This window comes from Vicugna pacos, chromosome 17 (assembly GCF_048564905.1).
Source record: "Vicugna pacos chromosome 17, VicPac4, whole genome shotgun sequence".
NCBI lineage: Eukaryota > Metazoa > Chordata > Mammalia > Artiodactyla > Camelidae > Vicugna > Vicugna pacos.
In genome coordinates, this window is record NC_133003.1 from 17,539,116 (window position 1) to 17,564,215 (window position 25,100).

Below are 25,100 nucleotides of genomic sequence, written 5' to 3' on the forward strand. Positions count from 1 at the left end.
GGAAGGTAGATACCTACATGAGTTTGTTAACAGTGGTTAGCTTTGAAGAGGGACAATTCATTATGTTGTAAATGCTTTTGTAAATTTTGGATCCTTGTGCATTCCTTTTGTTTTAATAAAAACTCTATAAAATATAGGAAAAAATCTTGATTACATGTGAAATAAGTAAAAAAAAAATAACTAAAGGGACTTACTGGCTCTGTGTTCTGTGTGGATGTGCAGACACAGATTGAGGGAAGAAGGGATAGATGTTCAGAATGTGGAAGGCTGTAAGTCTCAGTGATTTAATGTTGAAAATTGAGCTATGACATTATGACCGGTCTTTGTTCTCTCTAAGATAGAAATACAATCCTGGCATGAATCTACCTTCTTCATCTGCCCTCTTTTGCTTAAACTTTTTGAAAGAGGGACCTGAACTAAAATACATATTTCTATCTGTTAAGCTCTTTCTCTGTCTCTTCCCATCTCATATGCACCCCCATATTTCTCCTGCTATTTCCTGTGAAAACTCTACTTAGACAAAAATTTTTAACATATATAATTAGAACTGAGTAGAAAATACCCATTTTCTGGCCGTAGCCTGGCTTTTAGGATCACTTAATTAGGTTAGGTCCCAAATTTGAAATTGAAAAACATTCTTGTCACATAGTTTACTAAATGAATGGGTAAGGAATTTTATTTCACCACATATTTTAATTCCTAAAAAATTTTCTCTATACTCACTTAAGTCTTAAGGGGTTTCCATTGAAGTGCCCATTAACTGAAAATTTATAATAATCTAAGCCTTTTTCCTTATTAAACATTGCATTCATTCTGAGAGAGGGGTCACTTAACTGACAGATGCAAGGGGTAAGGGTTCTAAATCAGGTTTGTCACATTGTCTCGGAGCACTTGTTAGAGAGACAATTATGAAAGGCTGAATGACTGGGCCCTATTTCCTATTTGGTAAAATTAGACATGTTAGTCACAATGACCAGGGCGGGAGTGCATTACACACATTTCCTGCCACGTTTGCTGTGTCCATTGTGAGTTGTTTCCTAGTTTTTAACCTATGAATGTGTTTATAATTGGGAGTTACAGCAATGGAAACAATTAAATGTTGAGACTAATATACCAGACAGGAATGACTGGTACTTCACCTTCCAGCGCCAGCCAGCTTGCTATATTTCTGCTGGTTTGTGAAAACCCCTACAGAGCTTCAATACACACCTATTCAAGACTTGAAAATGCTGCTTTCCATGGGGTGGGATGGGCATGGGGGTTCAGGGATATGGAGAGTAAAAGATGGCAGAGGAAGGCTTCCTCATGCTGACCTGCAGGAGACCCCTGAGGGCCAGCCGTCCCGTGATGTGTGATAGGGTATGTGTTGTAACATACCATAAAAGTTTTCAGTGATGATTATTAAGGAGGAACGCATCCCTTCTGTGCCTGGGAATGACTTCTCAGCTTCATGTGGCCCGTACCAAATGTGGGCAGCTGACACATCTTCCTTGGCAGCCAAATGCAGACACCACACCTTTAAGTGCAGCCTGGTTCAGCAAATGTCTGAACGTGAGGTCTGGACCAAGCCAACTTGCAGAGCAGCAAGGCTCAAACTCTGTGTGCATGAGTCCTTGAGGCTGCTTGTTACAAAGTGCAGAGTTGAGCCACACCCCCAGGAGATTCTCATGCTGCCCATCTGTGGGTGGGGCCTAGGTGTCTACTTCCAATACATGTGACGTGGGAGTGTTGAGTTTTTGTTTGGTTTATCAGGTAATTAATTTGTTTGAACCCAAATCCAGTGCTTTGACAGCTTTAGAAATGCTGTCTCTTGGTGGCAAGTAAAATCTCAGTTCAATTATTTTATCCTTAGCTATAGTCTGGCCCATACAGCCAGCCAGAAATTTGGGCAGAGGTTATGTCCAGACTTTGAGGCTCCCTTCTTGACTCTCCCTCTTGACTCCCCAGGGCTCCCCTCCGTCATTTTGCAGCGGTTGTACTTACCCTGAACGCTACCCTCTGGGTCTTGAAGCCAGAAAGACTGCTGGTCGTCTACCAGAGTTCTGGGCCAGAGTTGTGGCTTTCCCTCAGGCTATAAGAGCTGTGAAAATGCTCTTCTCTGCTCCAAGTATCAGGTTAGTTCCTGACTCTACCTTTGTTCTTTCTCTAGTGCATTTAGGGTGTTATTTCTTGGTGTTGTCCAGTTTATAGCTGATATAGGTGGCTGGGTTGGTCCCCAGTAGGATCTCAGCTAGACTGGAAGCAGAACTCTTGGGTCAGACTTTGAGATCACTGTTTTCCAGTGTCCCTTTTGTACAATCTTGAGATTTGGCTGGGTAGGGGTTTGCATCACTGAAAGACGAATTTGCATCTTATTTCTGTACGTAGCATTCTGTGGAGAGTTCACTTTACCATAGAAATGTGAACAAGAATTAGCCAGTGCGAGAAAAGTGGTGTGGTATTTGCACTGCTTTTAGAGAACGAGGTCCCAAATCTTGCTAAGATAAAAACCCAGTTTAGTTTGTGGTCAATACCCCTTCTGGAAACGGCCGTTTCTGCCTCATCTCCCTAAAGCAGCTTCCTTTAAAGTCCTTCTGTCTTTAACTTAGCTGGCTTCACAGGTCTTGTTCCATGCCCACCAGTGGCTCCAGAGTTTGCAAAATTTTGTTGGCCCATTATTTCCGAGGCCTCTGCCCTCTCTTGAATTATATTTCTCATACCTAGGTTGGAGCCATGCTGGTTCATTGTCATCTCATAGCTGTAGTGCTGTACATTTTTACTAAGCCAACAAAAGCAAAACGCTTAAATTCTTGAGAAATGCCAAATTCTCATAAATTGGGAAGGTTCCAACAATTTCAGATAGTAAAGTGCCCCAGTATTTTACATGACACAGAACCCCAGAGCACCCACTATACGGTAAGATTAGTGAAATCTTTTTGGTCTAGAAGTCAGCAAAAATCTTGAAGAATGAATGCTTTTAAACTTCTGTGCTGCTGATGGAAACTATTCGTAATTCCCTAAAACTAACCCATAACAACCCTAAAAAGTGCTTCTGATACATTTCCTCCATATCTCCACTCCCGGATCCTGATAAAGAAGGAATTTGAAAATAATAAGCTGGCTCTGACAGGGGTTTATGTACGAATATAATATGAGATTCTGAGGATCACAGTTGTGTGACTTGTGAATTGGAGCTCTGACATCCATCTCATCATTCATTCATCTTTGGCCTGTGGGGACAGGAGCCAGCCATTAAGTCAGGTGTCACATTAAGTCAGGTTGGCAACTCCACTATCAGAGACACAGCTGAGAACCAAGGAAGAGGAATAAGGCCTAAGTGCTCAAAATGGGCCCCACCAAGACTTGCACAGAAAACTCTTGATGTCTGAATATGCAGAGACCCAACCCTCAGCATTCCAACAGCTCGCATCCTCACTGCACTTCCAAACTGCTCTTTTTAATCTGATGTGTGGCTTAGAATTCCATGTAAAAGCAAGGGTTTCCTGGTTCCTAAGCTGGTTTTTTTTGGGGGGGGGGGGACTAAGCAGCAAGGAGCAGCAAAGAATAAATTGGTTCATTTAAAAATAAAAGTTTTTAAGGTTTTCATGGTGCCTCTAACCATCATGGCCTTGGACAGAGCTCCCAAGAGATCCACACTAGTGGAAAAGCAGTAGGTCCCCTCTCTGATAATGAGGAGTTAAACTGTTCAACTGCAGCGATTCATGATGAGCTTGGCAGAGAATATACAACGGGGAACTCAGTGTGTTTGAGGAATGGAAAGATGGTCATCTCAGATGACTGGAGGAAGATGGTGTCCTGTGGATAAAGACGGGGAACACACAGCCCTTTTACAAAAGGTGCTACAAATACCTTATCTCATCCTATCTGTTCTGGGTACCTCATAAGATCTTGCATTTCATCCTAAGGACAACATACCGAACTGGAAGTGTATATGGGGAAGGTGGGGCATGGACCCAGGTACTTTTGAAAGGTATCTCCAAAAACCACCTCCATTTTACAGAGGAGGAAGATGAAGCTCAAAGAGGGTAGGTGACTTGCCTGAGATGACACAGCTAATGAGTGGTCAGCCAGGGCATTAGAACCAAAACAGTCTCATTCCCTTTTGAGTTTTGTTTTTTTATTGAAATTCATTGCGTATAATGTTGCCAAACAGTATAAATAGTAGTGTAGGTTTGGCCTGCCATATTTTAGGGTGGGCAGGATCTTTCAGAAAATCACAGATGTGACAAAGGTAGATAACTTAGTTAATCTAGCTAAGTTTTGAACTAGATCTTGCAAAACCGCCAGCAGTTTAGCAAGGCAGAAGTACTTAGGTATTTTTAGAATGATTAGGTAGATTTCACAATGATTTCAGAATAATTACAGCAGAACGATTAAAGCAGAAGTACTTAGGTATTTTCAGAATGACACTAGTCAAGAAAATGAGTAAGGTGCACACTCTCTCCTACTGAGTTATAAGCTCTTTGGGAACCTGTTTCTGTTTATCAGTCTTTTGTGTGCTTTTGTTAACTATACTGTAAGATAAACATATTGCATTGTTGCAAAAGGAGAGAGATTGCATCTGGCCTGGGGAATCAGGAAAGCTGCGGCAGGCATGAGAAGCTGGTATTAAGAAACTATAGTGTTCAAATACTATTCATCTTTCATGAGAACTAACATTTATGGAACACTAACAGTGTGCTGTGAACTTTACAGCATTATTTTATTTAATCCCCATAAGAACCCTGGGGAAAGGTACACTTATTTCACAGATATAACTTGTTAGGGTGGATGCTACCGGTGCCCAGCCCATGTGGCTTTTGGTGGGTCAACTCCTACTGGCATTGGTTGCCAACTGGTTCACCCTGACCTTTCTCCAGAACTACTGTTGGCTGACAGGAGAACCCTTGCCTGGAGATGTTATCTGGAAGGCAAAGTCAAGGAAGTCTTTGAAAGAGACAGGAAAATAGGAAAAACAAGCTGATGAAAGGTGTTAATATTGGATTTCCCAGATTTCTCCTCCATGTAATAAACATTCCAGAAAGACTTTAAAATTTTTTCAATAGGAAATAGAAAATAGTTCATTTTTTAAAGTGAATTTTCTTGAGAAGCAATAATGGGGAAAAAGTCACACAGAGACATCACCTAGTGAAATTTCAACCTCTAAAGACGCCAAGGATCCTTGGCTAAGGATAAAGAGAAAATCCTACACGTTTTCAGAGGGAGACTTCCACAGGAAGTTTCTACAATCAGACTGGCACCTGACTGCTCATCTTCAAAATGGAAACTACAAAATTTGGAAGGAAAATGATTCTGAACCTAGAATTCTGTACCCAGTTTACTATCATTAAGTATAAGAACAAATAACAATATTCTTAAACATGCAAAAACCCAGACTAGACTGGGTATATAACTTGTGGGACTGAGTGCAAAATGAAAATGTGGGGCCCCTTGTTTAAAAATATCAAGAATTTTAAGATGACAACACCAGGACATTAAACCAAGTGTAGGGCTCTTCTGAACGAGAGTCCCAGGCAACTACAGAAGTTTGCATTACCATGAAGACTCCCTGGACCCAGAAAGCTTACCACCTATTATCTCTTTTTGGAAAAAAAGACAAATTTATTTTAAAAAGAGGTGAGGAAATAAATCAAAACAAAACACCAAAATACCCTCCCAGTAAAACTTATAAAAAATTGTCTGAATTATAATGTTAGTTTGAAGTAGTGACTTCTAAATATACTATAAATAGTAGAACCAAAAATTATTTAGCAGTGATATATTATAATCTGATGATGCTGACAAAATGAGAGAGATGGGTGGGGGTAAGAGAAAGGTGAAAGCATGCTAAATGAGTCATTAGGTTAAGGGACAGAGGATGTTCTAGATACTAATTAATTGTTCACTTTACTAGAACAAAATATTTTTAATTTGTTTTAAATATCTATAGATAAGCACTAGATAAAAACAGGATTTCAAAGTTCAAAGCCACTAGAAGAGGAAAGAAAGGAACAAGAAAAAGAATTGACAGCAAGAAAAAGGTAAACAAAAAGAAAATATAAAAAATCATAAATATAAAACGAAATAGACTATAAAATAAATCAGTCAAAACATAGCAATTACAACAACAAATATGAATGGGTTAGATCCTGTGGTAGGCAGACCCCAAGCCTGCCTACTCCTAAACCTTGGAACCTGTGCATATGTTATGGGACATGGCAGAGGGAGATTAAGGTGGCAGATGGAGTTAAGATTACTAATCAACTGACCTCAAAATAGGAAAATCACCCTAGACTCTTTGGATAGGCCTCATGTAATCAGAAGAGCCTTTAAATGTGGAAGGAGGAGGCAGAAGAGTCAGAGAGGTGCAGTGAGAAAAAGACCAGCCAGACACTGCTGGCTTTGAAGGTGGAAGGGGACTACTTGTTGGTGGGAGGAGGCTCTAGAATCTGGAAGGGGAAGGAAACGTTTCTCCCCTACAGCAGCCAGAAAAGAACACAGCCCTGCTGACACCTTGATTTTAGCCCAGTGAGACCCATTTTGGACTTTAGACCTCCAGAACCGTAAGATAATAAAGTTGTGTCATTTAAAGCCACTGACTTTGTGGTGATTTGTTACAGAAGCACTAGGAAATTGTTACCATCTCAGTTAAAAAGACAGATTCTCAAGTAATACAAAAATCAAAAGAATAAAACAATGAGGTTTAGATTCAGCTATCCACTACTTAGAGGAGGAAAAAACCTAAACGAATTGTGAAGGTTTATCCATTCAAACCACGTGTTGTCTATTTATTATGCACGAGGCCGTGAGCTAACAAAAAGTGAACAGAACAAACTCCTTGTCCTCATGTAACTTAAAGCTGGGATGGGGTTGAGGGGAGGGGAAGCTTAAAAAGCATTTATTTGTATGTAAGCAAAATAATTACAATTTTCAGTAAATACTCTGAAGGCATAAAGAAGGTGCTGAGATGGAGACTGTGGCAGTTTGTTGGGGAAACCTTGAGGAGTGAAATTTAAGCTGAGATGAGGAAGAAAATACCTTAGTATTCAGTAAAGGGTGAGGTGACCATGGAAAGCACTGCTCAGATCTTCTGCTGTGAGGGAAAATTGACTGACCCCAGAAGCTGCCCCTCTAGATCCATTTCTGCATTCCCCGCAAGGCCACACTTATCTTAGACAGCTCCCAGCTGATGACTAAGCACGACAGGGGTACCAGAGCCAGGTCATTGCTGCCTGATACAGGACTCCTCTAAAGGGGCAAATTGGCTCAAGTACTCCCTTTTTTTTGACCAGACGGAAAGTGTCCTGGAACTGCATTGCTGTCTTGATCCTTCTTGCCCAAACTTTCCTCCTCTTGCTTCTTTTACACGTGTCAGCTCACACTTCCTACTCCAGCTCTCTCCCTTTTATAGATATTTTCCCCGGCAAATGTGTTGCACATCTGTTACTGCGTAAAAACTCACTGCATCTTAAGACAACACACATTTATTATCTCACAGTTGGATCAAGTCATGGCATAACTGGCTCTCCTGCTTCAGGATCTCTCACAAGGCTGCAATCTGGGTGGTAGCCAGGGCTGGAGTCTCATCTGAAAACTCACCTGAAGAAGCATCTGCTTTCAAGGCTCACGTGGTTGTTGGGATTCAGTTCCATACAGCCTGATTTAGGACCTCTGTAACTAACTGGCGGTCCTCACCACGTGAACCTCCCCAATGTGGTCATTTCCTTCATCAAATCATGTAGGCTGAGAAGGCAGTAGTCTTCCAGCAAGACGTCCATTATATTCTGACATTAATGTAATCACAGAAGTGACATCTTATCAACTTTGCTGGATTCTGTTGGGTGGAAGTCATGGGTCCCTTCCACACTCAAGGGGAGAGGATCACACGAGGTGTCAACACCTGGAGGCAGAGATCGCTGGGACTGTCTTACAGCCTACGTGCTTCCACATGCATTCATAATAAGGTCTGTCAGAGCTGGCAGACTTGGTGATGTGCTCGATTTACAGAAAGCCTCGTCTGTTCTCCCCGTCCTTGACAGAATAAACGTCTTGCCCATCAATATCAGTACGTGGTTTCAAGTGCAGCCGTATCATCACAGTTTGTTGAATGAATGTATCAATTTGCTGCAAGTGAAGGCAGTTTTGAAAAATAGTCTGGCACCATTAATAGGTTGTTTTAAATTTGCATTATAAGACTGGGCAGTTTTGTATATCAAAAGGTCAGATTTTTGAGCCATGCAAGATTTAAAAAAAAAAAAAAAGCGCTTCAACATCCCAGAACAAAGTTTTCCACAGGGCACCGTTGTGTTTGCCTTTTACATCTGGAATGTTGTCACTTTTACACCTGCCGTCCACAGTCATTAACACGTGGACCACGTTTCTCTCGAAGAAGTTTGAGCAAATATAGGACTTCTTTCCACATGTCCTTTACTCAAGGAGAAAAACATATTTGGGGGTACTTTTCCACAACAGTAGTGCCATAAATTTTAAAGCACTGCGTGCAAACGAGTGGTAACCATGATATGTTAACCCCCACAACTAATGCCTTTTGGTGACACTACTGAGAGCTGATTAACGCTGTTACTGTTTGTTCTTAGCGTAAGAATCAGGCCAGTGCCCATCCTGCGAGCCAGGTCTGAGAGTGAGGCAGTCTGGACCCTTGGTCCTGCTCTACCACAGATGAGCGTAGTGGCTTCGGTAAGTCACCCTCCCCTGTCTGCACCACAGTTTTCTCGTCTGTAGAAAGGGCTTTGGATGAACAACCTCTCTGACCTATTCAGGGGTCTGTCACTCCACAGTGAGCTGTCAGGGGTGACCACGGTTAGGTGCTGTGATATTCCACCCAAATCCTCTCTGCTGGGCTGGTGCCACCACTCCCAGCTGTTGGGAGTGTGGTCACTCACTAGTGGCTCAAAGCTGTCTCCTCCTCTGGAGAACAGCCCTGGGCCAAACAGGAGCTTCTTTGCTTGGGTGGTTGCCCCTGCACCCCATGACTGACTGACACGGGTACAAAAGCCGGCCCCCACCCTCCACGTGGGACCGAGTCAGTGGTGTAGTTCGTGGTTCTGAGCTCCCCGCGAGGTCAGGCTGGTTTGTCTCTAGCCGAGACCACATCCTTACTCAGCTCCTCCCGTCACTCCATCCCACTCTCCTCTCTCCCTTTTCCTGAGCACCTCCAAACCCAAACACACACAAATTCTGCTCTCAGGCTGTACTACTGGGGAACCTGATCCGAGCACATTTCCTTAGCGGGGAGGGCTCACAAATGTGGGATTTCCTGAATTTGCCTGAGGGTATGGGTCATCGTAACAATGAGGAATGTAGAGATGGAAAAACGGGCAGGAAGCCTTTAAGGAAAGCACTAGGTATATTTCAGTAACTGGAATCTTTAGTATGTGGACCATTTAGTATACATTTGGGGTGATGGAAACTCTAAGTAGAAACACCTGCTCATGCCTCATACTCAGGGCAGTTACTTGGTTAATATGAACTAAATTGAATTCCTGAAATGGGGCCTAGAATTCTTCTAAGAGGCTTGGTTGGAGGAGGGAAGAATTTAGGGGGCACAAAGGAGAGAGGAGAGGGGAAGTATAGTTGACCCTTGGACAACATGGTGGGTTAGGGCGCAGCTGAAAATCCTCATGCAATTTATAGTCTGTCCTCAGTGTACAGGTCTGTCTGTGTCCTCGGAGTCAACCAGCCACGGATCATGTAGGGCTGTTGTATTTACTACTGAAAAAAGGAATTCACATGTAAGTGGACCTAGCAGTTCAAACCTGTGTCATTCAAGAGTCAACTCTACAAGGGAAAGTCTGGTGTCCCAGGGCTGAGGGCTTGCTGTGTCCCAGCTCGTGGATCAGGCTCAGAGAAAGGCAGTGATCTGAGGGTCAGCCTTCGCAGGCATGCAGTGCCAGCCCTTAGGGGCATCCTCGGTAGGTTCTCCCTCCTTTTCACCACCAGTCACCCCCACCATATTGGTAAACTTGATGGAGGAGGCAACTTGCTGCTTTCAGCAGCTCTCCTGGGTTCAGCCACTCTACCTTTTTCAATTTTGGGGAGACAAGAGCAAGTGATAGTCTCATTGGGCCCAGAGGGACAGGGCAGGGCTTGTCTTACTTGGGATTTGTGCCTGTGTGCTGGGGTTCATGGTTCGATATTGAAGCACTTTGGCCCCTCCCTTTTGCTTTGCCCATATGCAGCCTTCTTGGTGGTTCTCATCCCACATGACCTTTAGTTCTTGTGTGTCTCTTTATCACCTCACCACTGAGCAGGCAGCACAAGCAATGGGAAGCAGAGCAGGGAGTAGAGATGCTGGGCCAGAGAATGGAAGTCCCTCTTCCCCACCCCCATCCTACACTGTCTCTGGACTAGAGTTTTATTCTGGGCATCAGCTGTGGCACCAAAGACAGCACACCCACCCCCTAAGCTGGAGGCCCCCCTGGTGAATGTTCCATGAGGGGCCCCATGGGCAGGGGGTCATCCCCTGAATAACAGGACCTATTGTTGGGGAACAGGGCCTCCCCAGTGTGGTTGCTCCTTCCGAGGGGTGACAGGTTTCCAGAGTGAGATCTGAGATTCCTAAGCACAGCCTCCAGACGCTAACCCAGGGTCCTAGGGAAGCCTTGGTGACACCAAGTATCTGTTAGAAAGGCCCTTCCCGCCTCCTGAGGCCATCAGGGGTCCCTGGCTGCATTCTCACACAGGGTGTGAGGGTTTTTTGCTGGTGGGGTGGGGGGTGATGATAATTTGGAGGGTGGGAAAGGAGAGAGGAAGAAGATAGAGAAAGGAAACTAAGCCAACCAGCACGGAGTGGGTGACAGCTGTGAGCCCCATGTGTTTTCATGAACCTCATGAGAGCCTCTTGGCCTTGTGAGAAACCACCTCTCAGCCCATTGGCTTCACACGGCACATGTGCTTAATAGCCAGGTAAGGCTGCATAGGTCACCTCACGGATCTTTCCAGCACCTGTGAGGAGGCACTGTCACCACCCCCATGAGGAGACAGAGCCCTGAGCAGCTGTATGGCTTGCAAACCGAGGTGAGGTCAGAGCCCACAGACAATCCAGGTGCATCTGAGCTCCCTGGTGATCTCGGAGCACTGGGGAGGCGCAGCCTGGTGCTGAAGTGGGGGCTTGGGAAACCTGGGTGAAAGAATAAAGATTCTGATCCCCTTCCATTGAGAGCTGTGGTTGGCACACATTTTCTGTCAAGGGCCAGAGAGTACATTATTTTTGTACTTTGTGAGCCATATAGTATCCACCAGAACTGCTCAGCTCTGCCCTTTTAGCTCAAAAATAGCCATAATCAATACATAAATGAAAAGGGGTGGCTGTGGGCCAATACGACTTTACAAAACCAGGTGGCAGGTCTGTGGGCTGTGGTTTGCCAATCTCTGATTTAGAGTCATACGACGTAGATCAGGAGGGGTCAGGGGAAAGTGTGAAGGATTAGGGTTAGCAGGGCATTGCCTCACTCACCTCAATCTGTGTAAATGGCATCCCATGGGTTGTGCAGTGCACACACTGTACCATACATGACAGTCCCAAGGGTAAGATGAAAACAAATCCAACCTAGACGGCCCTACTCTGGGAATGGCTTAGTGCCAGGGCCCTAGACAGCCCCCTGTTCCTTGGTGGGGTGGAAATAACAGATTGAGAAGGGACCTTGGAGAGGACAGTGGGAGGGCCACTTACTTGCCCAAAGGTAATGCACTCCCAAGAATATCAGGTTCTCAGCAGTTTTCAGGATCATGGCAATGTCTTATTTCCCAGAGTGTGAGGAAGGCAGACCCACCCAGTGACCTGGTCTCATAGAATTTGGCCTCCTTGCTTTGTGGGGCTTGTCCAGCTCTGGTCCACCGAGGAGTCGGGGTAGGGCTGGTTTAGCAGTACAGAAGGAAAACCCTCATGAGGCAGAAACACACATCTCAGCCTGGATAAGGTGAGTCATAGTTCTCACTTTCTTAGAACTCCATTCCCAGCTCCTTGAGACCATGGGCACCCAGTTGTATAGTACAGCCCAGGTCACTTTTGGCCACTCTTGGCAGCAGCTGCTCCAGCAGACCCAGCAGGTCAAAGTGCAGAAGAGTGATTGGAGCAGGTGCTGCTTTGAGTGAGTATGACCAGGACTGGATAAGAAAGAAGGAGTCCTACTGTAGATCACAGGGAACTATATTCAATGGCTTGTAGTAACCAGTAATGAAGAAGAATATGAAAAAGAATCTGTATATGTGTGTATAACTGAATCACTCTGCTGTACACCAGAAACTAACACAACATTATAAACCAACTATACTTCAATTTTAAAAGATAGGAAAAATGAAATTCTACAAAGCAGAAGGAAGGAAGGAAAAAAGAAAAGAAAGAAAAGAAGGAAGGAAAGAAAGGAAGAAAGAAGGAAGGAAGGAAAGAAAGAAGAAAAAAAAAAGAAAGATGGGAAACTCATTTGTCTGACAAGCTGTTAGCAAAGGCCATCAGTAGGAGTTCTGCTCCAGACAGGGGAGTTTGCCCAGTGAATGATGGGATGAGGGTGCCACACTCAGGAGTTGGAGACCAAAGGAGGCAAGCCTGGAGAAATAGACTTGGAGCCAGAAAGGGAGATGTCAGAGAGAATGAGGGAGGTCCTGGTGGTGGGAGATGTAGAAGACTACTGCTTTGCAAAGGTCTGGTCTGCTCGGCAAGGCCATGGACATTTCCTGCTAAAGGAAACATGCAGGCCTGGCTCTGGTGAAAATAGCAGCATCTCCACCAGCTGCTTTAAAAGCCTGTTCTTGGCTTCCGTGGAGCTGGGGATCCGTGATGTGATAGGGGCATTCACACTGCTGCCCGCCCAGACATTCAACTCAAGCAAACTTCTCATCTCTCGCTTTGACTCAAGCCCCTGTGAGTGTCCTGCTCAGGACCTGGCTGTGTACTCAGGAGTTAAATGAGTAGCTCAGTAAAGTTTATGAATTGATAAACACCAGGAAAAGGGTAACCAAAAATTGTTCTCCAAAAAAGATCTCCAGACAGAGAAGCAGGTTCTGAGACCTGTACTGCTGGGCTGCTTCCTGGAGGCAGCAGAATGCACTGGGTTGAAGTTTTCCAAAACCAGGAATGTAGCAGAAAGATCTGGGGGTTTTGTTCAAATTTCTAAGGCCCAGACTGCTGAATCAGAGTCTCCTGGCACGGAGGCCAAAAATCTGGATCTGACAAGGTTCCTGGGTACTGCGGACATACAGTCTGGTTTGGAAATCCCGGCCTCGGGGACCTAGGAGATTTCTGCTGGCCCAAGAGGTGACTCCTCCAAATTGCTCCTGGCCTTTTTGCCCGACTGCTACAGTCCAGAAGAGGGAGTCCAGGAACTCACAGCTGGGACACAGTTCCTGCCTCCCAGAGCCCCCAGTGCAATGTTTGAATCATGACACCAACCAGATGCCCCTCCACACCAACGGATGGAAAGTTAGGGAAACCCAACCCCTTAATGGAATAAATCTGGCAAAGCTGGAAACTGATTAAGAGTTGTCTTACTGGTTGTTGTCATTGTTTTTTTTAACTGATGTTGGTGAAATTCCAAAGGGGCCATGTCAGGGCACTCTCAAAGGCAGTTGGAACAAGAGATCATTTGTTTCTATCGGCACTTGTTTTAAAATTCCATCAGCAAAGTCATAAAGTATATAGAGAAAGAGAAAGGAAAAGGAATTAAAGCTTCAAATGGAAGACTAAGAAAATATGCTAAAATAATGATGTGACTATGGTGACTAAGTATGCAAAGTTAGAATAACCACAACACATATTCTGGTGGTGAGTACTGGAGACAGAAATACACAACTAGAGACACAAAGCAGAAATGCATTTTAGGTGAAAATGAAAAAGTGTGGTAATGGAAAGAGGATTAGAGGTAGGCAATCATCCAGGAAGAGCAATTTTTTAAACAAATCAAAGTTATAAGAATATTCAATGTTTGGTAGCCTCCACCAGTGAAACCCAAAGGCCAGGAGATCTTTTAGGGGGAGCTTTTTTAATTACAAATTCAGCTTCTTTACTGGTTGAATAGTCCTCTAACCATTACAGAAATTGAGTGCAGAATTTAAAAGCTCCTGAAAAAATAAATCTCTTCTGGTTTCAGCTCTGACATATAAAGAACTCAGAAGTCATTGCTCCCATCTTTAAGAGAAAGCTTAAAAAAACTGAAAGTCAATGACTTTTCTTGGACCCAGCTGAGAACTGAGGTCACAGAGCAAACAGCCACTTCAAAACCTGGAGAGACAGGCAAATCCAAAAAATCAGAGCCAAGATCTGCTTACCGGGGGCAGAAGCAAATGGTCAGCTGGGGCAAATGGTCTTCAAAGGTAGAAGAGATAAAGGGCTACTGTCCTTAGTAGAAAAAGGGCTAACACTTGTCATACGGAGAACCCGTAGACTCCAGGGAGAATGTGGGCAAAGACTGGATAGGCCAAAGTAGGCATAAAAATGCTCAAAACAATTGGGAAAACAAGGACCTACAGTTTCACAGGGAACTATATTCATTGTCTTGTAATAACTTATAATCGAAAATAATCTAAAAATACCTATACATATATATGTATGCATAACTGAGTCACTTTGCTGTACACCTGAAACTAACACAACATTGTAAATCAACTATACTTCAATTAAAAAAAAACGGTTGGGTAAAAATGTCCTAGTTCACTAATGATGAAAAAAAAAATTGTAAGTGAAACTCCCCTGAGATACGTTTCCTAAATTCTCATCCGGCTAACTGGAGCAAAGACACTCTCTGGTGGCTGCGTCACACTGTTACATCCTTTCTGGAATGCCATTTGGGGTATGATGTCAAGAACCTTAAACGCTTGTGTCCTTTCGCCTGGTAACTCCAATTCTAGGAAAGTCCCCTGAGAAAAATAGTTGGGGTGAAAGTTTCACACACAAACATATTTACCTCACACTATAGCAATGGGAAACGCCAGAAATACTGGCAAGTAGCGGGTGTAAACAACTCATTGTATCTACTCAAATGAATGTGAAGGAGTCACTAAAGTTACACTTAGAAAGAGTTCTTAATGATATAAAATGCTGATGGTACAGTCTGAAGGGGAACAAGGAAGACAAATGTGTGTAAAACCACATATTTTCACCTGCACTGTAAGAAAAAACACAATCAAAAGTTGGGAGTTCAAAATTTGCAAACACAAACTATTATATAAAAAAAAGATAAACAAATTTATCATGTGTAACACAGGGAACTATATTCAATATCTTGTAGTAACCTATTATGAAAAAGAATATGAAAAGGAATATATGTATGTATATATATGACTGAAACATGATGCTGTACACCAGAAATTGACAGAACATTGTAAACTGACTATACTTCAATAAAAAGAATGCAAAAACTTAAAAATTAAAAAAAAAGCAATCAAAAGGAAACACAAAATACTAGAAGAGTTTATGTCTGGGTGGTAGCTGGTGGGGAGATTGGAAAATACAGATAAATAGTCTTAAAACTATAATTTCAAGAATAAGCAAGCAACTTTATGTCGACTTCTACAAATCTTTTTTGTGGAGTTTAAAAACCATTTTTCAACTATAAGAGTAAATCAACTCAGTGAAAGTTAATTAACTCAAACAATGTGTGGAAATAATTAAATTGATAAGAAACCTCATTGAATTTTTAAGAAGCCCTAAGACTGCTGATGGTGATTATATAAACTGTACATACAGAGAAAATTATTTTAGTGATGGGAGGAAAGCGTGAGAGAGATGGACAATTAGCCTACGTCGAAACCAGTGTGTGTATGATGGAAAATTAATGTGATTCCTTTGTGAAATCACATCAGAGAGCAATACTTTCTCCATTTTTCTGTTTTTTTTTTTAAAGATATTTTAAACACAGAAAGAGTGACAGAATAATATAACCCACTCCTAAATCCAGCATGTTAACATTTTGCCATATTCAGATTCTTTTATTTTTAAGGAAATGAGCATTGTGGACACAGTTGAATTCCATCTTTAAACCCCGCCCCCTCCAGTTTATTCTCGCCGCCACCACCACTGCACCCCCCACTTGCCACACTCACACCTGTTGGTTTGCTGCTTTCCTAGCCTATGAGGGAAGCAGCTGTCAGAATTCTGGCCATGAACTTCATTTATCTGTGCATCCAGTACAGTGAGGGGTGCAGGGTTGCCCCCCGCCACCATCCTGTCCAGGCTGCCTCTGCCTAGCCTGGCGCCTCCCTGCTATGTCCCTGTGACCATGTCCCTTAAAAGACACCCCACCCAGTCAGAGGCTCTGGAAGGTCTCCCTGCTCAGCCCCACCCACAGGCTGTGTGATCTGGAAGTCTTCACGCAAGACAACCTCTTCCTTGATACCCAAGGCATCTGGACTGCGAGCTGTGGGCCCTTCAGGCTCAAGAGTAGGAGGATAGATAGTGATAAAAGAAATGTTCCATTTGAGGTAGAATGAAGTCATTCTGGTTTATACATGAGTTAACTTGAATTTTCTGCTAACTAAAACAGCCTGTTTGTGGTCTATCCAACATACATTGTACATCTGCTTTAATTATTAAAGAAGAGGGCACGTTGACCAGAAGTAAAGAATGTCCATGTTAAAAATAAAGATTAAATGCCCCTCTTCCGGGACACTCGTGCTTCTCTGATGATGACTCCCTTCCTAAGCCTGGGCCATGCTGGACATGTACAGCTGGTCTGGGTTTGTTTTTGTTTTTGTTTTTGTTTTTGTTTTGAAACCTTGAAGAAATGTGTCCCTGACTTGCTTCATGTTCTTTGTTCTGACAAGGTACAAAACTGTGCTGAAAACCTTGCTTCTCTGGACCAGTTTCTCAGAATAATCTGGGAAGTTGGCTTCCGGGCTAGCCCTCAGTCTGGCTCAAATAAAACTCTCTTCTATTCTTATTCTTGATTGTTTATTGATTATTTTCATTGACAGTAGCATTTCTGGGTCCCTCTCCACCCTGTAATCTGTTTTTTTGAGCCTTCCTTTTTTGTCCTGTATATGCTAATTCTGAGAAGAGTTTCCTATATTTTATCCTTTGGGAACTGCAATCATCCAGGAAGTGTATGTACAGAGGGCAGTGAGGACATGGGGGCTGTTACCGTCTGTCTGCTGGGTGTTTCACTCAGCAGCACCTGCCAGGTTCCTTCATTCACTCATCAAAGATTTACTGAGCCTCTACCACATGGAAGGCTTATGTCCTGGGTGTGGGGGTACCATGTCGAGCAGACTCAGCTTCTATCTTGATGAGCTGCCTATTCCTGCTGTAATAAATTACTACAAACTCATGAATTAAAACAACACAAGCAACAGCCAAGACATGGAAACAGCCTAAATGTCCATCAACAGATGACTGGATAAAGAAGATGTGGTATATTTATACAATGGAATACTATTCAGCCATAAAAACTGACAACGTAACGCCATTTGCAGCAACATGGATGTCCCTGGAGAATGTCATTCTAAGTGAAGTAAGCCAGAAAGAGAAAGAAAAATACCATATGAGATCACTCATATGTGGAATCTAAAAAACAAACAAACAAACAAACAAACAAAACATAAATACAAAACAGAAACAGATTCATAGACGTAGAATACAAACTTGTGGTTGCCAAGGGGGCAGGGGGTGGGAAGGGACAGACTGGGATTTCAAAATGTAGAATAGATAAACAAGATTATACTGTATAACACAGGGAAATATATACAAGATCTTGTGGTAGCTCACAGGGAAAAAAATGTGACAATGGATATATGTATGTTCATGTGTAATTGAAAAATTGTGCTCTACGCTGGAATTTGACACAACATTGTAAAATGACTATAACTCAATAAAAAAAAGGCTTAAAAAAAACAACACAAGCATGCTGTCTTCTAGTTCTAAAGATGAGAAGTCTAAAATCAAGATGTCATCAGAGCTGGTGCTTTCTGAAGGCCTCAGGGGAGAATCTGTTACTAGCCTTTTCCAGCTTCTGGAGGGCCCCTGAGTTCCTTGGTTTGTGGCCCCATCCTCCATTTTCAAAGGGTATCCCATAACTCCAACCTTGATCTGTCCTCCCATGTCTTTTTTCAGATCTCTGACTTTCCTGCCTCCCTTTTATGAGAAGCCTTGTGATGACATTGGACCCACCAGGATGACCCAGGCTACTGTCCCCGTCTCAAGAGCCTTAACTTGATCACAGCTGCCAAGCCCATTTGCCACTTGGGTAAGATGCGCACAGGTTCTGGAATTTGGATGTGGACATCTTGGGGTGAGGGTGGGGGCATCATTCTGCCTCCCACACTGTCCCCAGGGACAGTTTTCACTTGTGATTAGTTGTTGAACAAATTATAACAAACACAAGGGAAGAGAGGCCAACGGCCTCATCAGGGAGAATTTTATATGAGGAGGCGTCACTTAGACCAAGGCCTGGAGGCTGAGGACTATTCAACAGATGCAGAGGGAGCAGCCTCTGTGGAGGCTAGGCATCAGGATGAGGCTAGGCGGGCATGACGAACTATATGCAGTCTGGAGGTCCTGCGAAGGGGGAGGAGGAAAAAGTGGCCTGAGATGAGGTCAAAGGAGGAGGCGGAGACTGGATAGACCAGGCCTGGAGAATCTGGGGAAAGATTTTTTCTTACTCTCAATGGAGGTGTGTAAACAGGGGATGACTGACTAACTTGTTTTTTGCGTGGCACAGAGAAGACCCTGGGGAGGGCATTCTGACTGGCCTGTGTGATCGAGAATAAGGTCTATCCCAAAGATGGCCAAGTCTTAATCCCCCCAGCTGTGAATGCATCGTTACACGGCAGGGGGAATGGAGTGGCAGATGGAATTAAGTTGCTAATCAGCTGACCTTAAAATAAGGAGAGTCTCCTGGATTAACCAAGTGGGCCCTGCGTAATGGCTGAGGTCTTCAAATGTGGAAGAGGGAGGCAGGAGAGGCAGCATCCCACTGATGTGAGGAGGACTCAACTAGCTATTGCTGGCTTTGAGGGTAGAGGATAGGGCCACCGGCCAGCAGAACGGCCGCCTTCTAGAAACTGGAAAAGGCAAGGAAATGAATTCTCCCCTTGAGCCTCTGGGAAGGAGCATAGCCTTGTGGATAGCTAGATCTTGGTCCAGCAGGATCCATTTTGTACTTCTGAGCCCCAAAACTAGAGGAGTGAATTTGTGTGTCGTTTCCAGCCCCTAGCTTGGTGGTCTTTTGCACAGCAGCGATAGGAAGCTAAGGCACCTGGAGGTTCAGGCCACCACTGAGGGGTTAAGTGGGGAAGCTGGAGTAGCAGACGGAGGGGACTTGATCGATTGTTCTCATATAGACCTTGATCCTGGGATTTGGGGAGCAGGACAATGCCCTGAAAAGAGGGCCCTCAGCCAACAGCCCCGGTGGACCCAGGGGAAGCAGGAGAATTGAGGGTGAAGGTGTCGCAGAGAACTAAGGAGATGGGGGTCTTGGCCACGTCACATCCTGGCAGGTGAGGTCAAGAGGGAGGGGGCAGGTGCACATGGCTGCCCAGGGCCTCCAATGCCCTGAGCTTAGGGGGTCTTCATACTTCATTTTATGAAAAAAGACTCAGAAGTGTAGAGTCAGGGATGGAGCACTTTACCTATGGAAGCACAGAGATAAGACTCACATCCAATTTCTCAGAAACCACGAAAGCAGGAAGAGTGAGGAGGGAAATATTTAAAGTTTTTAGAGAAAGAAACCACCAATCTAGAATGCTGTACCCCGTGAAACCATTTTTCAAAAGGGAAGGAGAAATAAGACTTTCTTAGACAAACAAGAATTGAGGGTATCTTAATGATAAAAGATGCTGTTTCTCTAAGAAGGAAAATATTGTAGGTCAAAACTCGGAGCTACATAAAGTAAGGAAGGGCATCAAAGAAAGAATAAGTAAAGGTTTTATTTGCTTAATCAGATACACTTGCTAAAAATAGTACCAATAGTGTGTTTGCTCATGTTTACTGGCGCTCGGCTGGAAGTGGGGAAGGGACTATTCAAACCCTTGTCAGTTTCCAAAGGCAAACAAGAGCTTCAGCCCCACACGTGGCGTCAGAGCGTCACTGGTTTGTGTGGCAGATGCAGAGCTGAGCTGTCCAGATCTCCCTGGTCAGTGGTCCCTGGCTGTGAGCCCCTTCCCATGTCTCTTGCCCCAGATCATTCCCCAGCACGTTTGGTGCCTGAGCCAGCCAGGGGCATAATGGCCTGGGTGTTTGGGCCAAGTATGGGTGATGTGAGGGAATCCTTGCACATGGGTGTCTTGGTAAGGGAGAAGCGGAGCTCTTTCACCGTGGATTCCTTGGCAACTAGCACCTTCCTGCTCCGGCTGAGTCATGCTCAGGCCTCTGCCTGGCTGTTCATCTCATCTTCCTGGCCTGCCTGCCCCCAGCTCCCTGCAGGCCACAGAATGAATCCGGCACTGGGCAGGCATCACATTGTCACCTGACTGACAGTCCAGGAGGGAAACTAACATTACCCACTCAAAGGGCAGGGGGAGCCATGTGTCCCTACTCGTCACACCTTCCTCCTTCCTCTACCTTCTGGGGAAAATGAGGGCTTTTCATCCACCTGGTAGCTTGTGGTAAAAACAGGTGTTGGGTGGGGGTGGGGGTATTGGGCAGCCATGAATAAAGACTCAGAAGGCTATGAGGACCATGGAACAATAGGGACATGGGTACTAGCCCAAATCATCTTCTATGTCAACCCCTGAATACTTCTTATCAGAAATTCTCTCTCTAAATATGCAGGGATTTTAGGGTTTCAGCTCCATGTGTAAGGAGCTTAGAAGTTGCACTTTGTGTCTTAACAATAAGTAAAAAACTGAAGAGACTGAAATCAACAACCCCTTGGATCTATAAAAGAGGGGAGGACACAGTCACACCACAGGGCCCGAGATTAGAGAGGCAGGTAAATACAGAGAGTGATGGCTCATCTGAGCAGAGACTCCTGAGTGGAAACCACTGCAGCAGCCAGTGCCTGTGGAGGAAAATCTTAGCTGTGATGAACTGTTGGAGCTTAGTGAGGGAAACACGAAGTTAAAAACACCAAGGGGACCCCAGTCAATGGGAGGTCCCCACAACATGATAAGATTTTACCTCCAGGTGCTCTACCAATTTCTGAGAAAAATCTACTCAGGCTTCTGGCGGGAGGGTGGGAAAGAACCACTTTGCTGCATGCTGGAGCACTAGGGCCTTCTTAACAAGGTCTGTCCTCAGGAGAAACTAATTAGCCAGAGCCTAAACTGCTGGGGTATTACCAGAGCCTAAGTGACCTGAGGGAGGAAGGGAAATAGCCAACTCCAGCCCACTCAGGCCATCTGGTTCCACCTGGGTGGAAAAGAAAAAACAGAGTTTTATGAGGTTCACAGACCAGGCGCACAGGCTCACTAAAAAGCTGAGACGTAATCACAGGACGTAGGGCACATCCCCTCCCCCACACTTCACCACCACATTGCTAAAGCCTTATACATAGCCATTCTTTTTACCCAGGGCATCATGGCTGATTATGAAAAGTACGAGGCACACCAAAAGACAACACAATTTGAAGAGGAAGAACAAGCATCAGAACTAGACATGGCAGGGATGTTAAAATGATCAGGCTTGGAATTTAAAGCAACTAGGATGAATATGTTGAGGGCTCTAATGGATAAAGTCGCATGCAAGAGCTGAGGGACAATGGACGTAAAGAGAGAGAAATCCTAAGAAAGAGTTGTAAAAGAAATGCTAGACCTGGGAAATACTAACAGAGATGAAGAATGCCTTTGATGGACTTATTAGTAGACTGGACATGGCTGAGGAAAGAATCCCTGAAATTGAGGAAAGATATATATATATATGTGAAACATAAATATAAATATATTACATATATTTATCAATAGACTCCTGGAAAACCTAACAGTGAAAAGAACAGAAATTGAGAGTGTCCAAGGACTGTGGGACAACCACAAAAGTGTAACATGTGTAACGGGAATACCAGGGGGAGAAGAAAAAAGAACAGAAAAAGTATTTGAAGAAATGATGGCTGGGAACTTTCCAAAATCGCAGACATCAAACCACAGATCCAGGAAGCTTAGAGAATAGCAAGCAGGATAAATTCTCTGCCTCCCCCACCACACGCATACACAAACTGTAGCTAAGCATATCATTTCCAAAGCACAGGAAATCAAAGATAAATAAAAAATCCTGAAAGAAGCCAAAGGAAAAAAAGGAATTTACCTTTGGAAGAACAAAGGTAAGAATTACATCCAACTTCTCAGGAACCTCCAGCAAGAAGAGAGAGGAGTGAAATATTTAAAGTGTTGAGAGAAAGAAGCCATCAACCTAGAATTCTGTACCTTGTGAAATAATCTTTCAAAAAAGAAGGAAAAATAAAGACTTTCTTGGACCAACAGAAATTAAGGGAATATGTTGCCAGTAGATCTGCCTTGCAAGAAAATGCTAAAAGAAGGTTTTTTTCTCTCTAAGAAGGAAAATAATGTAGATCAGAAGCTCAGATCAATGGAAAGAAAGGAAGAACAGCAAAGAAAGAATAAAGGTAAAAGAAAAACTTCTATTTTTTTTATTCTTAATTGATCTAACATAAATTTGCTCAAAATAATACCAACAGGATGATATATAATTGTCTTATGTACATATATATGCTTAAGTATGTTTATATGTAAGTGCAGTGAGTGATGGCAATGAAGCAAGAGATGGGAGGGAGGAAATAGGATGATTGTCTACATTAGCATAAAGAAATACAACAGATTTCTGTATGTTAATCTTGTATCCTGCTACTTCCTGAATTCATTTATGATTTCTAATGGTTTTTGTGTGGAGACTTTAGGGTTGTCTCTCTATAGTATCATGTCATCTGCAAATAGTGACAGTTTTACCTCTTCCCTTCCAATTTGTATGCCTATTATTTCTTTTTCTTGTCTGATTACTGTGGTTAGGACTGGATTCCAAGACTATGTTGAATAGAAGTGGTGAGAGTGGGCATCCTTGTCTTATTCCTGAATTTAGCGAGAAGGCTTTTAGCTTTTCACCACTGAGTATTATGTTGGCTGTGGGTTTGTCATAGATGGTTTTTTTATTATGTTGAGAGATGTTCCCTCTATACCCACTTTGGTGAGAGGATGATTGTTTTTATAAGGTATTCACAGTATCCATGAGGTGGTATGGTAATACTTGAAAGTGGATTTGGATTAGCTGTATTTGTCCATTGCAAATTTTAGGACAACAACTGTGAGTAAGAAGGTAAGTATAACTGACAACCTAAGAAAGGAGAGAAAATGGAATTATATAAAATGCTGAGTTAAAACCACAAAAGGCAGAAAAAAAAGGAAGACCAGAGCAACAAAAAGAAAACAGTAATGAATATGGCAGATATTAATCCAACTATATTAAAAAATCACTTTGAACATCAATGATCTAAATGTAATAAAAGACAAGAGATTTTCAGAGTGGATCAAAAAACAAGACCCAAATATATGCTGTCTATAAGAAACCCACTTTAAAGACACATATATTTAAGAGTAAATAGATGGAGAAGAATTTACCATGCTAACACAAATCAAGAGAGAGTAATGCTAAAGGGGTCAGTTATCCAGGAAGACATAACAATCCCTGATGTGTATGTCCCTAATAACAGAGCATCAAACTAGGTGAGGCAAAACCTAATAGGACTGCAAGTGAACCTAAAACTGAGTGTTAATAATAAAAATACAGTCAGGGGACTCTCTTCTGCATGTCTTTTTGACAAGAGAGTTCAGAATGCTGGATAAAAGAAGGATGGACGAGACAGAGAAAGCAGTGGGCGCCTTCTCTAACCCAGTCCAAGGGGCAGTTGCCCCAGTAACAACCCCAGTAGTATCATCTTTGCCCTTGCGTGCAGTGCTGTGCTGGTAAGTGGTTCAAAGCTCTGGTTTGTAGCCTTTGCTGATTTCCATGTTGTAAATATCCCCCCCATGGCTGATATCAAGGTGACATTACTGAAGGCGGAGTTTGCAGGAGGCAGGCAGCGGCTCACTGTTGTATAGTATTTCTGCCATACAGGTACGATAGACAAATTACCTCAAAGCATAGAGAACAGAAAAATGTAGGGAAACAATTGGAAAGTGATGAGTTTGAGTATTACCTTTGTTTTTAATATCTTTTCCTTGTAAATTTATATGATTTAATTTTATGATGGTTGTGTTTGTGATGGTTGTACAGCTAGCTCACAAAATTCCTGAACATTTAATAAGTGGGTCTCACAGGCCAGGAGGAGCCGGCTCCAGCATGATCCCATGTGCATGGCCATTTAGCGACTCCAAGTCACTTCATAGCCGCCATCCCAAATGCCACTAGGGTTGAGTCTGTGGACTCAGATACAACACAATAACAGATGACCTGTGTGGCACCCCTTACCCTGAGCCGATGCTCCCTTTTGCAATATCAAGGTAACATCAGATGAGCTTTATTTCTTGGAGGTGATACAGGATAAAAAACGTGGGGCAGAGAGGAGGGCCATGTCCCAGGTCTCAGTTCAGCCCCTGGGACGTGCCCCATCAAGTGAGGGTCCTTGGCTTCCCACAGGAAAGAATTCAATTGTAAGCGATAGTTGAGTAAAAGTAGATTTGTTCAGAAAGATGCACACTCCATAGACCGAGTGTAAGCCATCTCAGAAGGCCAAAGAGGCCATGATGTGTGGGGCGGGGGCAAGGGTGGTGGTTAAAGTAAAAGTAGATACACACTCCATAGACAGAGTGCGGGCCATCTCGGAAGGCAAGAGAGAGTGACCACGAGGTGTGGGGTTGTTAGTTTTTATGGGCTTGGTAATTTCATATGCTAATGAATAGAAGGATTATTCCAACTGCTTTGGGGAAGGGGCAGGGATTCCCAGGAATGAGGCCACCACTCACTGTTTGACGTTTTAAAGTTAGCCTCAGAACTGTCCTGGTGCCTATGGGTGTGTCATTCACCATGCTAATATATTACAATGAGCATATAATAAATAAAGTCTACTGGGAGTCAAATCTCCTGCCATCTTGGGCCTCCGGGTCTATTGGGAGTCGAATCCTCGGCCATCTTAGTACTGATTGCTGTGTCATTCTGTTAATGGCTGTGCCCTGCCCCCTTCCCTCCTGTCTCAGAGGGAATGAGCATAATGTAGTGGAAAGAGCACAGG

General features: G+C 43.6%; 1 long non-coding RNA gene across 1 annotated transcript; it reads left to right on the top strand.

The window, feature by feature from the left end:
- Positions 1-1,277: 1,277 nt before the first annotated feature.
- On the top strand, positions 1,278-22,492 carry LOC140686734 (uncharacterized). The gene is made up of 4 exons (XR_012060602.1): positions 1,278-2,114; positions 8,577-8,676; positions 18,041-18,173; positions 21,440-22,492. It is a non-coding gene; the product is annotated as an uncharacterized lncRNA (long non-coding RNA).
- Positions 22,493-25,100: the final 2,608 nt, after the last annotated feature.